Genomic DNA, 22267 nt, shown 5'->3' with positions numbered 1-22267 from the left:
AGGGGTATATATAGCCTCCACACAAAATCTAACCGTTACACTCAATTTACCAATCTCGGTGAGACCGAAGGGAAAAACTCGGTCGGACCGATTTAGTAAACCTAGTGACCGTTAGGGTTTTCGGTGGGACCGACTAGTTCAACTCGGTGGAACCGATGTGCTAGGGTTAGGGTAAAACCAAAACTCGGTTTGACCGATTACTCAAACACGGTGGGACCGATTTGGGTAATAAGCGAAACAGAGAGTTGGCCAAGAAAACTCGGTGGGGCCGATTGCATATCTCGGTGGGACCGAAAATATTGCAAAAGGTCACAGAGAGTTTGCAAGCCCATCTCGGTGAGACCGAGATCCCATCGGTGAGATCGAACTGATTAGGGTTTCTAGCAGTGGCTATGTTAACTGAACTCGGTGGCTTCGGATAGAAAGAATCGGTGGGGCCGAGTTTGACTTTTGGTTTAGGTCATATGTGGATGTGGGAAGGTAGTTGAGGGTTTTGGAGCATATCACTAAGCAATTTGAGCAAGCAAGCCATTAAGCAACACCTCACCCCCTCTTGATAGTATTGGCTTTTCCTATAGACTCAATGTGATCTTGGATCACTAAAATAGAAAATGTAGGGTCTTGATCTTGAAGCTTGATCCAATCCTTTGTCCTTAGCATCTTGAAAGGGTTCTACATCCTCTAGTCCATGCCACTCCTTTGGTGAACTTATCTGAAACATACTAGGTAAAAGTGTTAGTCCAACAAGAGATATGTTGACATTAATTACCAAAACCACCCAGGGAGCACTTGTGCTTTCAATGTGTTCTGCTGTTGGATCAACTGGGTGAGCTCCGGTGGGAAGGTAAATCCGGGGTCATGTCTCGGAGGCATCTGAGGGTTTAGAAAAGATGAGATTTAAGAATAGAGAGGGGTCTAAAGAGAAAACACTACCCATATGCACATGAGGCAAAAGCAAACAATTCACTTCATTCAATCAAACAAGGGCATACAATCGATCTAACTATCACAAAAGTGCTCGGACTACTATATTTACATGGTGGACTACTACTACTAATGGGGTGGTCTACTAGAAATATTCTTCGGTTGCAGACTCCATGATATCTGCTCCTGCTTCATCAACATAGCCATCATCGCTATCATCTGGATCCGAGTCGGTGTCGTCGATGATGATGTAGTCTTCTGGGTGAATCTCCTTGGGTTCTTCGTCCTCTTCTACTGGTGTAGGGCCTCCCATAAATATTCCAATCTTCTTGATCAGATCGTCGTTCTTCTCTACTAATACTTCGGTTTCCTCTTCATAATCTTCACGTGTAGCCTGGAGTTCTTCCTCCAGTTCCTTGATTCTTGTCCTTGCCTTCTTCAGATCTATCATGTCGGCGCACATTTGGTTCTCCTGACGTCTAATGTGCTGGTTTAACTCCTGGATAAAAGCTGCAATTAATCTATCCTTCCTGGTGCTGATCATCTCCTAGTGCTCGTCTCGGCACCCACAAATCTGGTATATAGTATCCTTGAGATCTTTACGGTAAACTTCTCCAATGCGTCCCATGGCGATGTGAGCTGCCATGGTCTTTCCTAGACTCCAGGTGGGTGCATCAAAGGAAAACTCTATGGGCTCAATGACTGGCATGAACGTCCTTCCTGGAACTTGAACTTGAATCATCCAACGCTCTTCTTCAGGTAAAGTGGCGTTGTAGGTTCTGGTGAAGCTTGGTACTCCTATGTTCAGATATCTAGTGACTTCCTTCAAATGACGTCCAAAGGGTGTATCTTCATCCGGTTGCGTGAACTTGTTCCTTGCATCCGCCATCCTAAAAGAGTAGAAAAGATGAGAAGTCAGAATGAGAAGAGAGTGAGTAGTGATCTAGGGCTTTAGCTTAGTGGTCATGTCCTACAGTCAGCGTGTGCTCTGATACCATCTTGTAGCGACCAAACCTCAAACGGTCCAATCTATGTGCTCAAGTCCCATCCCTGGATCAGTAATGCTGACACCACACAGTACTTGAAGGATTTATAAAAGAGTAGCAATCACACACTTATTACATCGAGTGTCTTAAAAGAGAACTTATTACAATAAATATGACTTAAGGCCATCTAATAACAATAACAATGGAAGTCTTGGAAGATAAGTGAGTCCATCAACTCCAACAGCATCACTGAGTATAGAACCACGACCTAAAGGCACCTTACTCGTCGTCTGAAAAGTCTGCAATATGAACGTTGCAGCCCGAAATGGGTCAGCACATGGAATATGCTGGCAATGTAACACATAGAGAGCAATGAAAGAATAAGGCTATTTTATATGCATATTTGGCTGGTGGAAAGCTCTATGATTACAATTTTGTGTAAAGCCAATTTTTCCCTACTACAAAGGAATAAAGTTTATTTGAACTATCATGGTGGTTGTTAAACATTGAGAGTGTAGACACGCTCTCAATCCCAATTAAACATCAACATTAAAACCCAACAAATTAATTAGAGTAACATGATGACATTCACATGATAATCCAAGTACTAGATACTCAAGATGTCCATAGCCGGGGACACGGCTAACCATGATTAGTTTATACACTCTGCAGAGGTTTCCACACTTTTCCCCACAAGACTCGATCTCCTCTGTTTGGATTCTCGCACTACAGGGTGTTTGAGAAATGGATGACCGAGACATAGTCTTTCAGAAGCGCTAACACCTTACGAATGGGTATAACGTTACACCTACTTTCCCCTACATCTGCTAGTCTGCCACTATAAGAGTTCGCACAACTTAATCAAATATGCTAGAGCCCATAGTAGCTTGTGGCTGCACAAGGAAGTTTCTAGTATGAAATAATCTCATGATCCCTTTGAGCCTGGGTGGTGGTCCAAAAGAAAAACAGGCAATCGCTGGAATACCCAGGTGCCTCAATCCACCCAGATGTGTATTTAAGTTGCCACATTAAATAAACCATTAAATTATCAATCTCACATCTGTCATGGATACACTCACCCAATCCACGTCTAGTAGCATAGCATGGCATTATAAGCAAACGTAGAAGTAACTCCCAAAGGTTTGATAATAAACAGGTAATAGGTACTACCTCAACTACTTCCCCAAACCCACAATTTAATGAGATCCTAATCATGCAATGTGTGAGGATTGATCTAATGCAATAAAAACTGGGTAAAAGGAAGTACGATCAAAGTGTTACTTGCCTTGCTGATGATCCGCGAAACCTAGCGATTCGAAGTAGCAAGCGGCGCACTCCAGATACTCTATCGCAAACAAACAAGCATACAATAAGTACTCAACTAATGCACAGGTAAAACTCAAATGAGAGATCTAACCAGAAAGTTCAACTTACGAACTCCGGTTGGCAAAAAGAATCAAATCGAATGAAACAACAAAAGACAAACGGCAAAAGAAACAGGCTTTGTTTACTATTCTGGATCTAGGTCAAATTTTGCAGAGGCAAAAACTTGTTTGAGTTGGTTAAAACAGAAAGAGGGTTTCGAGGTGAAACTCCAGGCGCTTGAATCGCCTGATTCCGATAAACGAGCGAAAAGTTATACTAGAACGAAAATCGTATTAGAAATCGCGATAAAAAAAAATCACGGATTTAATCCGAGAAAAAGAAAAACAACGAACAGATTAACGAACGAATGTTCGTTATCTAGATCTAAACGGTGAACGCGTTCGTTAAAACGAACGAACGAGCGAACGCTCGCCAATTAACTAGACCGAAAAAAACGATCTAAAGAAGAAAAAATGGATCTAAAAAACCGAAAAAAACCGACAGAAAAACCGAACGGTTTTTCTAAAAAAATGGCGGCGGCGGTCAACCTCGTCGGCGGCGAACTCCGGCGGCGGCGGCGGCTGGGGCTGGGCGCGGCTAGGGTTAGGGTTTGCGGGGCGGCGGCGGCTAGGCTGCTCGGGCCTCGGGGCGGCGCTATTTAAAGCCTGGCCGGTAGGAGTCCGGGCCTTGTCCGTCTCTAAGTTGGTTCGGCATTTTTTTAATTACGCTCAGGAAAAAAACAAAAGAAATACTAAAGAGACTCTAAAAATCCCAAAATAAATCTTCCCCGAATTCTAAAATCAAGCCGCACAGGATGAACATTTATTTGGGGCCTAAATACAATTTTGAAAAACACGCATTTTTCCTAAATTCAAATAAAATAGCAAACAAAACCAAAATAAAATCTTATTTGATTTTACTATTAAATCCTCAGTATTTCTATATTTTGGGAAAGTCATTTTATTCCCTCTCTCATATTTTTATAATAGAAATAATTGAAGATAAAATAAATAAAATCAAATGATCCTATTTTAAAATTTTGAGAAAACTCAAATATGAAAATAATGAAACCCCCAATTCTCTCCAAGGGTCCTTGAGTTGCGTGAAATTTCTAGGATCAACCAAAATGCAATAAGATATGATATGCAATGATGATCTATTGTATAAATTTCAAATTGAAAATTTGGGATGTTACATTGCGTAACCCGCCATTGGGGCTGACCCGGCCCCTCCTGGGCGGGTCATGACTGATAGTAATATCCCCAACATTAGGCCCCAGGTTGACTTTGAATTTCATTCTTTGTCAATCTTCAATACTTAGACAAAAATCCATCTTCTTATCTTTGTTGAAGTTTTCGTAACCCGCCATGACGTCATCTCTTGAAAATGCAAAGAACTTTCATGATGTCATCTCCCAACGGATCTTTTATCTTTAATGCTTCCCGAGAATCGAGGCGTCTGTGTAGCTAGATAACCATTATTCGGCTCTCCTTGATTTTTGCGCCCGTCTGTTCACATCTTTCCTTATAAATAAGCACGCCTCGGCCTTCCTCATTCTCCTCTCTCGCTCCGTCTTCTTCCTCTCACGCTCCCCCTGCTGCTCGAGCTTCACCGCCACCGCGCTTCACCTCCGTCTTCGTCGACGTTGGCCGCTGCATCAACCTGAACCGATCCAGAGAACAGCGGCGACCTCCGCAGAAGACCTGCGACTGTAAGTTCTCTTCTTTTCACATCTCAGATCCGCACTTAGGGTTTTCCAGATTCTTTCGTGTTTTTCTGAGTTCATCGCTGTCCCTTGTTGTTTTTCCACTTCGGGCCTCTTCTTGATCCAAAAATATATACATATGCTTGTGCGGTAGTGTTCTTGTGCCTTTTCTTGATCTACAGATCCCTTTCTCTGTTTCAATGGCTGCATTAGAACTTACATACTCTTCTGCGCTGAACTTTTTTATGTCTAGAATTTTTTCCATTTTGAATAGCCATTTGATCTGGAATAATACCAAACAATTTAGGAAACTTCTTTGTCTCAACACTTAGCTGAAATTGCCTTCTTCAACTATCTGTAGTCATGGCGGCTTATCATGCCGGCTTAATTTTCCTTATATGTCATTGGCCCTTAACTAAGCCACCATTACTTGTTTGCATCTTCATCACTTAACTGTCAATCTCACCATTAAACTGAACCGGCATGTTGCTTTTCTTTTCAGTTCTTCTTTGCACATCATGCCGTCCAAAGCACCAACCATCTGTATCTGGGTTCCCTCAACCGTAACTGAGGAACGTTTTAAAGAGTTCTTCACCATAGGATTTCTGCCAGCGAAAACCGTCATGTCTTACTGTGCCCCTGACTTGGAAGAAGAACGGTCCAATCCAAGAGACGGCGAAGTAATCGTTTTCACTGACCACATGACCCGTGGCTTCTCACCGCCAGGCTCAAAGTTCTACAGAGAGGTCCTCCACTTTTTCAAGCTCCATCCTCAAGATATCGGGCCTAATTCCATATCTAACATGTGCAACTTCCATGTACTCTGTGTGAAGTATATCTTCAACAAGAGCCGGCCGTGGAGTTGTTTAGAGAATACTTTTATCTGAACCGGCAGAACGAGTGCACCAACCGCCTTAGCTTAGGGCTTGGAGGCATATCAATTCAGCGCTGGCAGGGTGCCGTCTTCCACCTCATTGTCTTACCAAGTCACCCAAAGGACTGGAACCATACTTGGTTCTACCGCTAGGACACTTCACCAGCAAATGAGAAGCCACTGCTGGGTTATCGCCCCGATCGTCCTGACTCCAAGTTCGCGCTTCCTGATAAGCTTACTGTTGCCGAACGCAAGAGGCTGATACCATCCATCAAAAGGATCAATGCTCTGTTGGGGAACGGGTTAACTGGAGTTGATCTGACCCGCTGCTGGATCTCATGGCGGGTCATCCCTTTAAGCTGCCGGTCAAAGCAGATGTATGAGTATGGTGGAGGCCCGGATGACTCTCTTTGTCACAACCTCGTTCAATTGATAGAAGAAGATATTGTTTCAATGTCAACTCTTCTGGTGAACGGGAAATACGAAGATTCCAGTGTCGTCGGGTTAAACCCCTTCTGCCAGCTTAACCCGGTGCCAGAAGTAAGGATATTGTTATTTCTCTCCTTTGTATACTTGCCTGACTCTTTATCTTGTTTTAATACTTGCCTGACTCTTTATCTTGTTTTTACCTATCTGCAGGCCAACTCTGACTTGTGGAAAGTTAATTATGACCACGAGGCTGCCAAGAAAGCGAAAGCTGCCGCCATAAACGCCAAGAAAACGACTCAGAGGTCGAAAAAGAAGAAAAAGAACATTGCTGAACATTGGATGAAGCTGGATGACACATCTGATTCAGAGGTAGACCTTGATTCCCTTGGCCAATTTTTTAACAATCTTATTGACACTGATCCTTACTAGGATGACACTGGGGCCAGTCAGGCTGTGGAAGCAGAGGTAACTATCATTTCCTCCAACTCAGAGCCCTTGCCAAGACAAAAAGTTCGATGAGTGATCTGTAAAGTACGGTTTTCTAACCCTTTAGCTCACTTGGATCCCAACTTTCGTTTGAAAAAGCAGCAACATGAAAGCCGCCGTCAAGCTCGGACTGAAGATGAGCCGGCTGTCGTTCTTCAACAAACTCCTTAGAAGCTAACCACAATGTTCCACGGCCGGCGGGTCTCCTCCTCCGACTTATGTGAATCTTTGTGTTCTCGAACGTCAATGAGGTAATACGACCCGTTGTTTAAGTTCTTGCTAACCACAAAGGGTCCTTCCCAAGGTGGGGATAGCTTGTGCGCATCTGACAGATCCTGGATGAGCCGGAGCACCAGGTCGCCTTCCTGAAAAGTCCTGGATTTGACCCGGCAGCTGTGATAACGGCGCAGGTCCTGTTGATAAATTGCTGACCGAGCCGCTGCTAAGTCTCTTTCTTCACCCAATAAGTCAGGTGCATCCTGTCTGGCTTGTTCATTATTAGCTTCAACATAAGCCGCCACACGGGGCGAGTCATGACGCATGTCACTAGGCAACACTGCTTCTGCTCCATACACCATGAAGAAAGGTGTGTAGCCTGTAGACCTGTTAGGTGTGGTGTTGATACTCCACAACACCGAGGGTAATTACTCTACCCAACAACCCGGCGTTCTCTATAAGAGAACCATAAGCCGGGGTTTGAGACCTTTTAAAATTTCCTGATTTGCTCTCTCAGCTTGACCATTGGATTGGGGATGAGCTACAGAAGAAACATCAAGCCGGATGTGCTAACGTTGACAAAACTCCACCATAGCCCCTTGGGACAGATTAGTGACATTGTCAGTGATAATGCTGTGTGGAAAACCAAAATGGAAGATCACCTTTTTCATGAACTGAACCGCCGTGGCCGCGTCACACTTACTCACTGGCTCCACCTCAACCAACTTAGTGAATTTATCAGCTGCCACTAAGAGATGTGTCTTTTTATCCTTAGACCTTTTGAAAGGTCCCACCTTGTCAAGCCCCCAGACCGCAAATGACCAAGTGATTGGAATCATCCGGAGCTCTTGAGCCGGCACATGCGCTCGTCGTGCAAACTTTTGACATCCATCACACCTACTGACCAAATCCTCTACATCAGCGTGAGCCGTCAACTAGTAAAACCATGATGAAAAGCCTTGGCCACCAGAGATTTTGACCAGGCTTGATGACCACAATCGCCTTCATGGATCTCACGAAGTATTTCTTGACCTTCTTCGGGGGAAACACACTGCTGAAACGCTCCGGAGACGTTGCGATGGTATAATTCTCCATCCGAAATCGTCATTGACTTAGACCGCTGGGTTATCTGTCGAGCCAGGGTCTCATCCGCTAGCAACTCTCCTCGGGTCATGTAAGACAACAACGGCACTGTCCAATCTGGGATGACATGAAGAGCCGCCACCAACTGCGCCTCCGGGTCAGGAACAGCTAAATCTTCTTCTGTGGGCAACTTGACAGACGGGTTATGCAAAACATCCAAAAAGGTGTTAGGTGGTACCTGAAGGAAATATGCCCTAGAGTCAATAATAAAGTTATTATTTATTTCCTTATATCATGATAATTGTTTATTATTCATGCTAGAATTGTATTAATCGGAAACATAATACATGTGTGAATACATAGACAAACAGAGTGTTACTAGTATGCCTCTACTTGACTAGCTCGTTGATCAAAGATGGTTATGTTTCCTAATCATAGACATGAGTTGTCATTTGATTAACGGGATCACATCATTAGGAGAATGATGTGATTGACTTGACCCATTCCGTTAGCTTAGCACTTGATTGTTTAGTTTGTTGCTATTGCTTTCTTCATGACTTATACATGTTCCTATGACTATGATATTATGCAACTCCCGTTTACCGGAGGAACACTTTGTGTGCCACCAAACGTCACAACGTAACTGGGTGATTATAAAGGTGCTCTACAGGTGTCTCCGGAGGTACTTTTTGGGTTGGCGTATTTCGAGATTAGGATTTGTCACTTCGATTGTCGAAGAGGTATCTCTGGGCCCTCTCGGTAATGCTCATCACTTAAGCCTTGCAAGCATTGCAACTAATGAGTTAGTTGCAGGATGATGTATTACGGAACAAGTAAGGAGACTTGCCTGTAACGAGATTGAACTAGGTATTGAGATACCGACGATCGAATCTCGGACAAGTAACATACCGATGACAAAAAGGAACAGCGTATGTAGTTATGTGGTCTGACCGATAAAGATCTTCGTAGAATATGTGGAAGCCAATGTGAGCATCCAGGTTCCGCTATTGGTTATTAACCGGAGACATGTCTCGGTCATCTCTACATAGTTCTCGAACCCGTAGGGTCCGCATGCTCAAAGTTCGATGACGGTTATATTATGAGTTTATGTGTTTTGATGTACCGAAGGTATTTGGAGTCCCGGATGAGATCAGGGACCTGACGAGGAGTCTCGAAATGGTCGAGACGTAAAGATCGATATATTGGACGACTATATTCGGACATCAGAAAGGTTCTGAGTGATTAAGTCATTTTGGGAGTACTGGGGAGTTACGGGAATTCGTATTGGGCCTTAATGGGCCATACGGGAAAGGAGAGAAAGGCCTCAAAGGGTGGCCGCACCCCTCCCCATGGGCTGGTCCGAATTGTACTAGGGAGGGGGCGCCCCCTTCCTTCTCCTTTTCTAAAAGTGCGTTATATCGACTAGAGGGGGGGTGAATAGGCGATTTTTATGAAAGTCTTCAAAACATGGAAGTTATGAAGACAAACGATAGAAATAAACCTTTTACCCTGTAGCGGAAGGTAGACTACACTAGGCAAGCCATAGTCAAGTATTCAATAGAGTGAAAGCACAATGACTAATAGCAACAATGTAGTAAGGACCAGGTAGGAAGATATTATGAAGCCAAATAGAACACGCAGTCACTCAGTGAAGATAAAAGATAGTGCAATCATACAATGATTTCACAAGGAGTAAAGAGAAGGGAAGGATGAAACTAGTGACTCGTTGAAGATAATGATGTGTTGGACCAGTTCCAGTTGCTGTGACAACTGTACGTCTGGTTAGGGCGGCTAGGTATTTAAACCTGAGGACACACAGTCCCGGACACCCAGTCCTGAACACGCAGCTCAGGACACCCAGCCCTCACCGTATTCCCCTTGAGCTAAGGTCACACAGACCTCGCCCAATCACTCTGGTAAGTCTTCAAGGTAGACTCCCAGACCTTCACAGACTTCGTTCACCGGCAATCCACAATGTCTCTTGGATGCTCAGAACGCGACGTCTAACCGGCTGGAGGATTCACAGTCCTCAAGTGTAATAAGTCTTCAGATCACACAGACAAGAAGACTTAAGTGATGCCTAATTCTCTTTGGCTCTGGGTGGTTAGGGCTTTATCCTCGCAAGGAATTCTCTCTCAAAAGCTTCGAGGTGGGTTGCTCTCAAACGACAAAAGCCGTATACTAACTCTGAGCAGCCAACCATTTTTGGTTGTAGGGGGTGGGCAATTTATAGCCACTAGGCAACCCGACCTGACTTTTCCGAAATGACCCTGGGTCACTAAGGAACTGACACGTATTCCAACGGTCAGATTTCAAACTCACACGGCAACTTTACTTGGGCTACAAGCAAAGCTGACTTGTCCAACTCTGGACAAGATTCGCTCTCATAGTCTTCATTCGAAGGCATAGGTTTTGGTTAAGCATCACTTCAGTCATTCTGAATGGTTCTCTTGGACCCCACTTAACAGTACGGTGGTTCCTATGACTCAACAAAGAAGAAGAAAAAGAACTACAAAAGATCTAAGTCTTCGAGCTCCATAGGCTTCATGCGATGTCTTCTCTTGTCATAGTATTCAATGTGAATATCTTCATATACCACCTTTGACATCAATGTCTTCATACATTTTTAGGGGTCATCTCTGGTAGGAAAACCGAATCAATGAGGGACTTCTACCTGTGTTATCCTGCAATTCTCACAAACACATTAGTCCCTCAACTAGGTTTGTCGTCAATACTCCAAAACCAACTAGGGGTGGCACTAGATGCACTTACAATCTCCCCCTTTTTGGTGATTGATGACAAACTAGTTGAAGTTTTGTCACGACCGGTTTTCCGGGTATTAATTTCCAGAAAATGGCCGTTGTGCTCACCAGCCCCAGGATTACTGTTAGCTGATGAGGCACCAACTTGATACAGAAATTCCAAGCAAAAATACAAAATGTGTATTACAAGACCATTCGGGTCTGTGAGTACAACAATTGGTTTCTAGTGGTCGATGGCGGAAGCGGTTGGTGGTTCACCATGGTCTATAGGACTCCATTTCCCACAGGAACAGCTGACCAGGTGAACTCCTATCTTCGCGAGGCTGCTATCACCGTTGCTTAGGTTCCGAGGCTGTCATCGCAACGCTCCTCTCCAAGCAAGCAATCTGGCCAAGACAATAGCCAGGGACAAGCCAGTGAGTACTTTTGATTGTACTCGCAAACATTATGAACACGGGTATAATATAGCAAATGATATTCATGCTCTGAAAATATTCTATAATCACAACGTCAGTCATGAAAATAAAATCCCGATGCATGCAAGCATGTTATTTATATGCAACAGGAATAGGTAATGACAGAATAGTAATAAAAAGCACCGATCGGATGTCTGAAGCGACGTCTCGAAAGGATAGTAAAAGTGAGCATGCCTCAATCGGGCGTCTTAGCGACACCACATAAAGGGCTTATCAAGTAAATAAAATAACAAGCATGCCACAGTCGGGCGTCTAAGCGACGCCACATAAAGGTCTTGTAAATAAATGAAATAACGAACCTGCCACAGTCGGGCGTCTGAGCGACGCCACATAAAGGGCATATAAGGTAATAACAAGCATGCCACAGTTGCGCGTCTAAGTGAAACCACATAAAGGGCTTATAAAGTAAATAAAATAACAAGCATGCCACAGTCGGGCGTCTAAGCGATGCCACATAAAGGGCTTATAAGTAAATGAAATAACGAACCTGCCACAGTCAGGCGTCTGAGCGACGCCACATAAAGGGCTTATATGAAAATGAAATAACAAACATGCCGCAGTCGGTTGTCTGAGCGCCGCCACATAAGGGGCTTATATGAAAACATAATCATAGTGAATATCCTGGAGGTGGTACCGTCCCAGGGATATTCCTTATTTCAAACAACGCAAATGGTTAGTCCATAATGATAATAACCATAACCGTCATATATCACAAGTCATAATCAATATTCGGGTTTAGTAGTTTCTCCTCCGAAGACCGACACTAAGACCGACACTTGACCCATCCCAGACTGTAGTCCTTAACCATGGACACGGCTATTCAAATAGGTTTAATCTCTGCAGAGGGTGTACTCTTTACCCACTAGTAACATATTCCTGTAGTCCATCGGGACTAATTCCGTCTACGGCCTTTTAGTTGACAACACGCCTGACTTGCACACACCAGCTTAACTTTACTTGTGTCAGGAATCACCCACGACACTTGTTAAGCAAAACTCTAAGTGGGGAGGATACAACCTCGCGTAGCATGGGATCAAATTTCTATCGCGCGCTCTAAGGGGTGCCCCCCTCTCAGTCCCAACCGGATACACCCATGCCCCCGGACCAGGTGGCATGCCTACCAGCTACAACCGGTATCTTCCACCATGGCCTCTGTGTACGGTGTGTGCCAAGACAAGGGTTAACAACTTACTGAACCATACCCTACCTACGGTAGGGACTAGTGGCAGTACGAAACAAGTATGGGGGTTACCGAAACAAGACTCGATCTATGGCCGACTCAGGAGGACTATAAATTCCCTGCATGACATGTATATCAAATATATTTCGACCAACAAAATCACCACCCATTATACCTTACGATGCCATACCGGACATAACCGTCCCGACGGAGACCGGCAACAAGCTCACGCCTACCCAAGGCAGAGGCTTCCCCGGATTCCTTTCCAGCATGCGTGCAAGGCACATGAGGATGCTTACCATCACAAGTATATTCATTTCCAACAGCAAGGAAATCACTAATATGCATTCATGCAAATGATCGAATCATCACATAAAATAACGAGTTCTCCGAAATAAGGTGGTGTTATAATCGTGTCAACCAACACAGCAAAAATATTATGCCAGCGTTCAAGATACTTGCCTTCATGGTGTGGAAGGGCAGGGTGCACTACAAATCTTTTGAAAGCTTTCTTCTCTTCCAAATCCTATTTTCAAAAATATGCAAATAACACATATTGCAAAAATAGTACCAAAGAGTTGTTTGGAAAATTTTCAAATAAATCTCAAAATAAACTAGACAGAATTTGAGGGATGTAGGAAAAAGAATCAACTCATTTGGAGTTGTATTTAAAAAGTTAAGCTCAGTCAAAGTTTTGGTCAAAATCTGTTATTTAAAATTAAAACAGAAAAAGAAAAACGTTTCAAATATACGTACACGTCGAAGGCGTATTCTGGAAACGCGCCTCCACTTATCCAGCGTGGACCGAGCGTGTGTCACTGATAGTTGGCCCGCCTGGCCCACTTGTCAGGTTTGACTAGTCCACCTTCCCTCCTCTTCCTCTGCCCGAGAGGGGGCGGAACTCCGGCAACGCTCGCCGGCGAACGGCGATGCCGTTCGAGAAACAGAGGTCACCCGCGGGCTCAGGGGGCCGAGGCGGTCACTCCGGTGGTCACTTTGGTCTCTGGGGTGGACGGAGCTGCTGGCGGCGAGCTCCGCAGCGGACGGTGGCCGTCGGGCAAAGTGGGTTTGGGGCTACGGTGGTTCTCGATCGGAATCGAGCAGGGGGGTGGATTCACGAAAGAGAGAGAGAGCTTATGGTGAAGAGAGTGGAGAGGGGGAGGCCCTGGTGGTGCCGGAATGGCCGGGGCAGTAGCGGCGGCAGGAGTTGCCGGAGAGGAAGAAGACGACCTCCTCGGGTCGATTGGCTGCCATGGGGGAAACTAGAGGAGTGGACTGAGGTTTCATTAGTGCGGGGACGAGCTCGGGGCTTCCTTTTATAGGCGAGGCAAGGCGGTTCCGCGGCGGCCGTGGATAAGGTCGCCGGCGACCGCCATTCTGTAGCTAGGGCGACGTGGTGGCGACGTGAGCTAGAGGACGAGGTTGCGGATGGGGTTGAGTCGGTCCAGGGGGCAGCTGGCGAGCGCTGGTGGTCTGGGCGGCACCGACCGTGGCAGAGACGCGCTGCGGACGCCGGCGTGCCGCCAAGGGCTCTGACGGCGGTGCTGTAGAGCACCAGGGCTGCTTGGCGTGATGCGGTGAGAAGGGGAGTGAGTGGCGTGGCTCTGCAGGGCGGGCAAAGCCCAGGGGCGCGACGCGTTGGCTCGGGCGCGGCACGTGCAAAACGCGTGCTCTGCTGGCGCCCAGAGCACACACGGAACGTGCTCGACAAAATGCTAATGCATGTAAGAAGGCTCTAAACCACAAGAGGGTTAGCAGGTTGGGGTTGTAGGTTAGGGCAAAACCATTGGACATGCTGGTCTGGTCAGGGGATCAGGTTCATAACACAAACTTACAATCATGCCAAATCTATCCATGCCCACAGGGTGTTTGACAAAATGCCAGAGGCATCTAGGCAGTGCTTGGAGTGGTCAAAATCTCCAGATGGTGGTCTCATTAGATGCATAAGAGGGTGGTGAGGTTAGTTTGCCCAATGCAGAAACTTGATAGTGCAAGATTTACAAAACTAAAATTTTGGACAGGAGGTAAATGGCATCATTTCATGAACCAAAAATGATCCAGTGGGTGCATGCTCATGGACTTAGGGGTTTAGTAGGGAGGACTACAAGTAGGAAAAGTAATCATGGGTAAAGGAGCAACTTAAGATGTAGTTGCTGTACAAATCCTCAAGTTGGACCAGTATGGAAAAGAGGTTGATTCACTCATATTTTTCAAAGAACATCACTGGGTTTTTGCATAAAGTTGAATCATATGCTACTACTAACATCCCATAATTTTGGTGGAGGCTATAAAGAAATATTTAAATGAGTTGTAGTGCACAATTGCCCACTGGACCAGAGAAGAAAATTGGTTGTAGAGCTCAAAATATTTCATGAGTAAAAGATATTTTTGTATAAAAGTGATTTAAAAACATCACATGACATCTCCAAATTTTGGTTGGAATTTTAAGTGAATTTATCAAATGGTTGTAGCTCAAATATGGCCATATAACCTTGGAAAACCATTTTTCAAGAAAACAAGGATCAAGCAAATTAATTATGTAATTAGTTCTACTAATAAAAGAAGAGTTTTTCTTGAGAGGTTAAACAAGTCCAATAACATATTTGAAAGGTTTTCACTATGGGGAAAAACTCCATAATAACAAGGGAGGAAATGGTTCAAAAATCAAAAGGGAGCCCAGAAAATAAAAGTTTCAATTTCCTGGAAAATTTTTAATTAACAAAACAAGGTTAAAATTTTGGGGTGTCACAACACTACCCCCCTTAAGAAAAATCTCGTCCTCAAGATTTGCTAAGGATTGTTTTGAAAAACAATTACTCTACGGTCACGTGTTTTTGCAAGCAGGGTATGCGTTCGAGCGATTGTGGTTGTGAGTTTGCTGTCGTGGTGCTGTGTGAAATAAAATAATCCATGCCGTGAGAAGGTGTACGATGCAGCAACTCAGGGAAAAGAAATCTCACTCCAGGATTTTTCGCGAGAGAAAACAGTTAATTTAAAGGAGCATAAACCACAACAAAAACTACACACATTAGTAGAAGCCAAATAATTGACTCGTCGCACAAGCTCAGGGTATCACGCATAAGTTACAACACATAAATAAATGTTGCAATAATGAACACAGCAGCGACATCTAAAATGGAAACGGTAACTAGACGGGGTCCCGAGAAAACGTCTCTGGTACTGGGACTCATTCCTCTTCTATCGGGGGAAGTGGATTGACCAGTTTATGTATGTGTCTCTCTTGGTCGGGCCTCAGAGTCCTGCCGATGGCGATCTGAGGATTTAAATCCGCGAGGCCCTGGAGATAACCCATCACACGTTGGGTTAAAGGTTCTTGAGCGATGACGTACTGAACAAGGTTGGCCAGTACTGGGTCTCTCTCAATTCGTCCACCGAGAAAATATGTTACTTCTCCGGGTGCTGCACGGCTCGGAAAGTAATAATACCCTCATTCGCTGGCATAGGGTACCGCGAATTGAAGGCGAGCAAGCGCTTCGTATGCAGCAGCTTCTATGGCCATATGTGGGGTTGGCATAGATTTTCCTACGAATGAGACCTCCGTTGGGTCTTGGTTTGAGTTTACGGGTGGGATGTGTACTGCTGCCCAATATCTCGAGGTGGAAGAGGTGATTCTTGATTTGAATAGCTCGTACTGGGGTGGCTGGGTAGCGCCCATGGTACTGCAGGCAAAATCCCACAATATCTTGACAAAACTACCCGGGGTTGCATCTGGAGTTCTTAGATGAATACTAGGGCTCGGCATGGCAAGAAATGGTTGTGAGGATGGTGGACAAGATGAGGGGTGCTTGGCAAGGTCACGCGGTGGCCTTTTTATAGCACTGGAGCTGGGTCATTTTACCGTGGTGAAAGGTAATGAATTTGCCAGCTCAGTTCCAAGGGTCGGGGTCAAGCCACAGATACACACATTTCACTAAAGTGACGTATTACTGTGGGGGTTGTAGGGGAGGTTTTTGGTAGCTGTGTCTGGGATAGAAATTTTATACCGCATGCTGGCATATCCATGCAAAGCTACTATTTAAAACAGGCGGCGTTTATTTACAAAGTCACACGATTACAAAGCGGGAAATACACTGAGACTCGACACTACTCGAGTGACTTAGTCTACCTCATTTACATCCAAGCGGGCGTGCCTTGTGGATGTCGAGGCTTCTCCACGGGTCTCACCGTCGGAATTAGCTGGAGTATGTTGAGGGGCTGCAGGCTCAGGGTAGCGATGATGACCATCTCGGGGATTGTTGTCCACAACCCCGTTGGAGTGTGCTCCCAAAAGGCAACGAAGCACTTCTGGGGTCATCAGAGTACCTTGGCCGACGACTGGGGCAGACCTCAGGGACTCGATCGGGTGTCCAAACAGCATGACTAGGTTGTCGGCGTTGGGCTCGTTCTCTTCTCTTCCCGGGGCTCGACGAACCAGCTCTCCACGAGCTGCGATCAGATCAATGGTGATTTGATCGAACAGTTTCTCTAGTGCACCTACATAGCGCACCAGGTGCAACAATGCAGGATCCGTCTCGTGATCTCCGTTGGCAACCTGGGGTAGTCTACCATACCCTTCACGTCTGGGGTAATAGTAGAATGAGCGACAGTTAACTCTGGGCGACAAGTGCCGGAGTTGAACTATAGCCTCTCGCGCCGCTAGCTGGACGGCTTGTGGCTCAAAGGAAGTTGTCCTTCCGGTGAACCTGTGGGGGCGCTCGGGCTCTAGACCTCTATCGTAGATGGGCACAGTGGCCCAGAATTGATGGCTCTCACCGCTATGGGCCCTTGGTACACAACATATTACGGGGGCTCTTCTAACGCGTAGGCGCGACGGGTGAGGTTTGTGAGTATGGTCACAAAGCCTCCAAGGTTGGTTGCTGTGGTCTCATTGTGCACGACGGGTCCAGGCATTATGGCTCGGTTTGTGGTAGAGGCTGTGCTGGGTCGGGGCTAGCGTGCCCTTTTTATAGGAAAAGGGGACGGAGTCTTCCTTCGCACGTTTGCGAATGAGACATCTTAGGTACTGGTCACTGGCGTGTGATCGACAGGCTAGGCTGATAGGTTGGGCACCGACTGCCAAAAGGTGTCGGGTCACTGGGTGGCTATCTTACACGAGAAGCTTGGCCGGGGTTAGGTTATGGTCTGGTGGGTTGGTTTGCCTAAGTTTATTGACCTGGCTAAGATAGGATTAGCCAATGGTCAGCCTGGCTCTGATACCAAGTTTGTCATGACCGGTTTTCCGGGTATTAATTTCCAGAAAATGGCCGTTGTGCTCACCAGCCCCGGGATTACTATTAGCTGTTGAGGCACCAACTTGATACAGAAAATCCAAGCAAAAATACAAAATGTGTAGTACAAGACCATTCGGGTCTGTGAGTACAACAATTGGTTTCTAGTGGTCGATGGCGGAAGCGGTTGGTGGTTCACCACGGTCTATAGGACTCCATTTTCCACAGGAACAGCTGACCAGGTTAACTCCTATCTTCGCGAGGCTGCTATCACCGTTGCTTAGGTTCCGAGGCTTTCATCGCAACGCTCCTCTCCAAGCAAGCAATCTGGCCAAGACAATAGCCAGGGACAAGCCAGTGAGTACTTTTGAATGTACTCGCAAACATTATGAACACGGGTATAATATAGCAAACGATATTCATGCTCTGAAAATATTCTATAATCACAACGTCAGTCATGAAAATAAAATCCCGATGCATGCAAGCAGGTTATTTATATGCAACAGGAATAGGTAATGACAGAATAGTAATAAAAAGCACCGATCGGATGTCTGAAGCGACGTCTCGAAAGGATAGTAAAAGTGAGCATGCCTCAATCGGGCGTCTTAGCGACACCACATAAAGGGCGTATAAGGTAATAACAAGCATGCCACAGTCGGGCGTCTAAGCGACACCACATAAAGGGCTTATAAAGTAAATAAAATAACAAGCATGCCACAGTCGGGCGTCTAAGCGACGCCAATAAAGGGCTTGTAAGTAAATGAAATAACGAACCTGCCACAGTCGGGCGTCTGAGCGACGCCACATAAAGGGCATGTAAGGTAATAACAAGCATGCCACAGTCGGGCGTCTATGTGACACCACATAAAGGGCTTATAAAGTAAATAAAATAACAAGCATGCCACAGTCGGGCGTCTAAGCGACGCCACATAAAGGACTTGTAAGTAAATGAAATAAAGAACTTGCCACAGTCGGGCGTCTGAGCAACGCCACAAAAAGGGCTTATATGAGAATGAAATAACAAACATGCCGCAGTCGGGTGTCTGAGCGACGCCACATAAGGGGCTTATATGAAAACATAATCATAGTGAATATCCAGGAGGTGGTACCGTCCCAGGGATATTCTTTATTTCAAACAACGCAAACGGTTAGTCCATAATGATAATAACCATAACCATCATATATCACAAGTCATAATCAATATTCGGGTTTAGTAGTTTCTCCTCCGAAGACCGACACTAAGACCGACACTTGACCCATCCCAGACTGTAGTCCTTAACCATGGACACGGCTATTCGAATAGGTTTAATCTCTGCAGAGGGTGTACTATTTACCAACGAGTAACGGATTCATGTAGTCCATCGGGACTAATTCCATCTACGGTCTTTTAGTTGACAACACGCCTGACTTGCACACACCAGCTTAACTTTACTTGTGTCAGGAATCACCCGCGACACTTGTTAAGCAAAACTCTAAGTGGGGAGGCTACAACCTCGCATAGCATGGGATCAAATTTCTATCGCGCGCTCTAAGGGGTGCCCCCCTCTCGGTCCCAACCGGATACACCCATGCCCCTGGACCAGGTGGCATGCCTACTAGCTATAGCCTGTATCTTCCACCATGGCCTCTCTGTACGGTGTGTGCCAAGACAAGGGTTAACAACTTACTGAACCATGCCCTACCTATGGCAGGGACTAGTGGCAGTATGAAACAAGTATGGGGGTTACCGGAACAAGACTCGATCTATGGCCGACTCAGGAGGCTTATAAATTCCCTGCATGACATGTATATCAAATATATTTCGACCAACAAAATCACCACCCATTATACCTTACTATGCCATACCGGACATAACCGTCCAGACGGAGACCGACGACAAGCTCACGCCTACCCAAGGCAGAGGCTTCCCCGAATTCCTTATGGCATGCATGCAAGGCACATGAGGATGCTTACCATCACAAGTATATTCATTTCCAACAGCAAGGAAATAACTAATATGCATTCATGCAAATGATCGCATCATCACATAAAATAACGAGTTCTCCGAAATAAGGTGGTGTTATAATCGTGTCAACCAACACATCGAAAATATTATGCCAAGGCTCAAGATGCTTGCCTTCATGGTGTGGAAGGGCAGGGTGCACTCCAAATCTTTTGAAAGTTTTCTTCTCTTCCAAAATCCTATTTTCAAAAATATGCAAATAACACATATTTCAAAAACAGTACAAAAAAGTTGTTTGGAAAATTTTCAAATAAATCGCAAAATAAACTAGATAGAATATGAGGGATGTAGGAAAAAGAATCAACTCATTTGGAGTTGTATTTAAAAAGTTAAGCTCAGTCAAAGTTTTGGTCAAAATCTGTTATTTAAAATTAAAACAGAAAAAGAAAAACGTTTCGAATATACGTACACGTCGAAGGCGTATTCTGGAAACGCACCTCCACTTATCCAGCGTGGACCGAGCGTGTGTCACTGACAGTGGGCCCGCCTGGCCCACTTGTCAGGTTTGACTAGTCCACCTTCCCTCCTCTTCCTCTGCCCGAGAGGGGGCGGAACTCTGGCGACGCCGTTCGACAAACAGAGGTCACCCGCGGGCTCAGGGGGCCGAGGCGGTCACTCCGGTGGTCACTTTGGTCTCTGGGGTGGACGGAGCTGCCGGCGGCGAGCTCCGCAGCGGACGGTGGCTGTCGGGCAAAGTGGGTTTGGGGCTACGATGGTTCCCGATCGGAATCGAGCAGGGGATGGATTCACGGAAGAGAGAGAGAGCTTCTGGTGAAGAGAGTGGAGAGGGGGAGGCCCTGGTGGTGCCGGAATGGCCGGGGCAGTAGCGGCGGCAGGAGTTGCCGGAGAGGAAGAAGACGACCTCCTCGGGTCGATTGGCTGCCATGGGGGGAACTAGAGGAGTGGACTGAGCTTGCATGAGTGCGGGGATGAGCTCGGGGCTTCCTTTTATAGGCGAGGCAAGGCGGTTCCGCGGCGGCCGTGGATAAGGTCGTCGGCGACCGCCATTCTGTAGCTAGGGCGACGTGGCGGCAACGTGAGCTAGAGGACGAGGTTGCGGATGGGGTTGAGCCGCTCCAGGGGGCAGCTGGCGAGCGCTGGTGGTCTGGGCGGCACCGACCGTGGCAGAGACGCGCTGCGGACGCCGGCGTGCCGCCAAGGGCTCTGACGGCGATGATGTAGAGCACCAGGGCTGCTTGGCGTGATGCGGTGAGCAGGGGAGTGAGTGGCGTGGCTCTGCAGGGCGGGCAAAGCCCAGGGGCGCGACGCGTCGGCTCGGGCGCGGCACGTGCAAAACGCGTGCTCTGCTCGCGCCCAGAGCACGCACGGAACGTGCTCGACAAAATGCTAATGCATGTAAGAAGGCTCTAAACCACAAGAGGGTTAGCAGGTTGGGGTTGTAGGTTAGGGCAAAACCATTGGACATGCTGGTCTGGTCAGGGGATCAAGTTCATAACACAAACTTACAATCATGCCAAATCTGTCCATGCCCACAGGGTGTTTGACAAAATGCCAGATGCATCTAGGCAGTGCTTGGAGTGGTCAAAATCTCCAGATGGTGGTCTCATTAGATGCATAATAGGGTGGTGAGGTTAGTTTGCCCAATGCAGAAACTTGATAGTGCAAGATTTGCAAAACTACAATTTTGGACAGGAGGTAAATGGCATCATTTCATGAACCAAAAATGATCCAATGGGTGCATGCTCATGGACTTAGGGGTTTAGTAGGGAGGACTACAAGTAGGAAAAGTAATCATGGGTAAAGGAGCAACTTAAGATGTAGTTGTTGTACAAATCCTCAAGTTGGACCAGTATGGAAAAGAGGTTGATTCACTCATATTTTTCAAAGAACATCACTGGGTTTTTGCATAAAGTTGAATCATATGCTACTACTAACATCCCATAGTTTTGGTGGAGGCTATAAAGAAATATTTAAATGAGTTGTAGTGCACAATTGCCCACTGGACCAGAGAAGAAAATTGGTTGTAGAGCTCAAAATATTTCATGAGTAAAAGATATTTTTGTATAAAAGTGATTTAAAAACGTCACATGACATCTCCAAATTTTGGTTGGAATTTTAAGTGAATTTATCAAATGGTTGTAGCTCAAATATGGCCATATAACCTTGGAAAACCATTTTTCAAGAAAACAAGGATCAAGCAAATTAATTATGTAATTAGTTCTACTAATAAAAGAAGAGTTTTTCTTGAGAGGTTAAACAAGTCCAATAACATATTTGAAAGGTTTTCACTATGGGGAAAAACTCCATAATAACAAGGGAGAAAATGGTTCAAAAATCAAAAGGGAGCCCAGAAAATAAAAGTTTTAATTTCCTGGCAAAATTTTAATTAACAAAACAAGGTTAAAATTTTGGGGTGTCACAAGTTTTCAACGAGGAATATAATATGTGAAATTGTAAAGGATAAGGAATTGTCTTCATAAGTTGCAAGGGCTCCCCCTGAAGATGTGCATATAAGTAGTTTGCTTTTGGAATGCAAATGCACATGGCAGGTTGTGCTTGTGGAGATCCTCTTCAACTTATGATGACAATC

Source organism: Triticum urartu, chromosome 7A (assembly GCF_056163025.1).
Source record: "Triticum urartu cultivar PI428250 chromosome 7A, HENAU_Tu73, whole genome shotgun sequence".
Classification (NCBI taxonomy): Eukaryota; Viridiplantae; Streptophyta; class Magnoliopsida; order Poales; family Poaceae; genus Triticum; species Triticum urartu.
The sequence above is the reverse complement of the archived record's forward strand: the minus strand, read 5'-3'. Positions refer to the sequence as shown.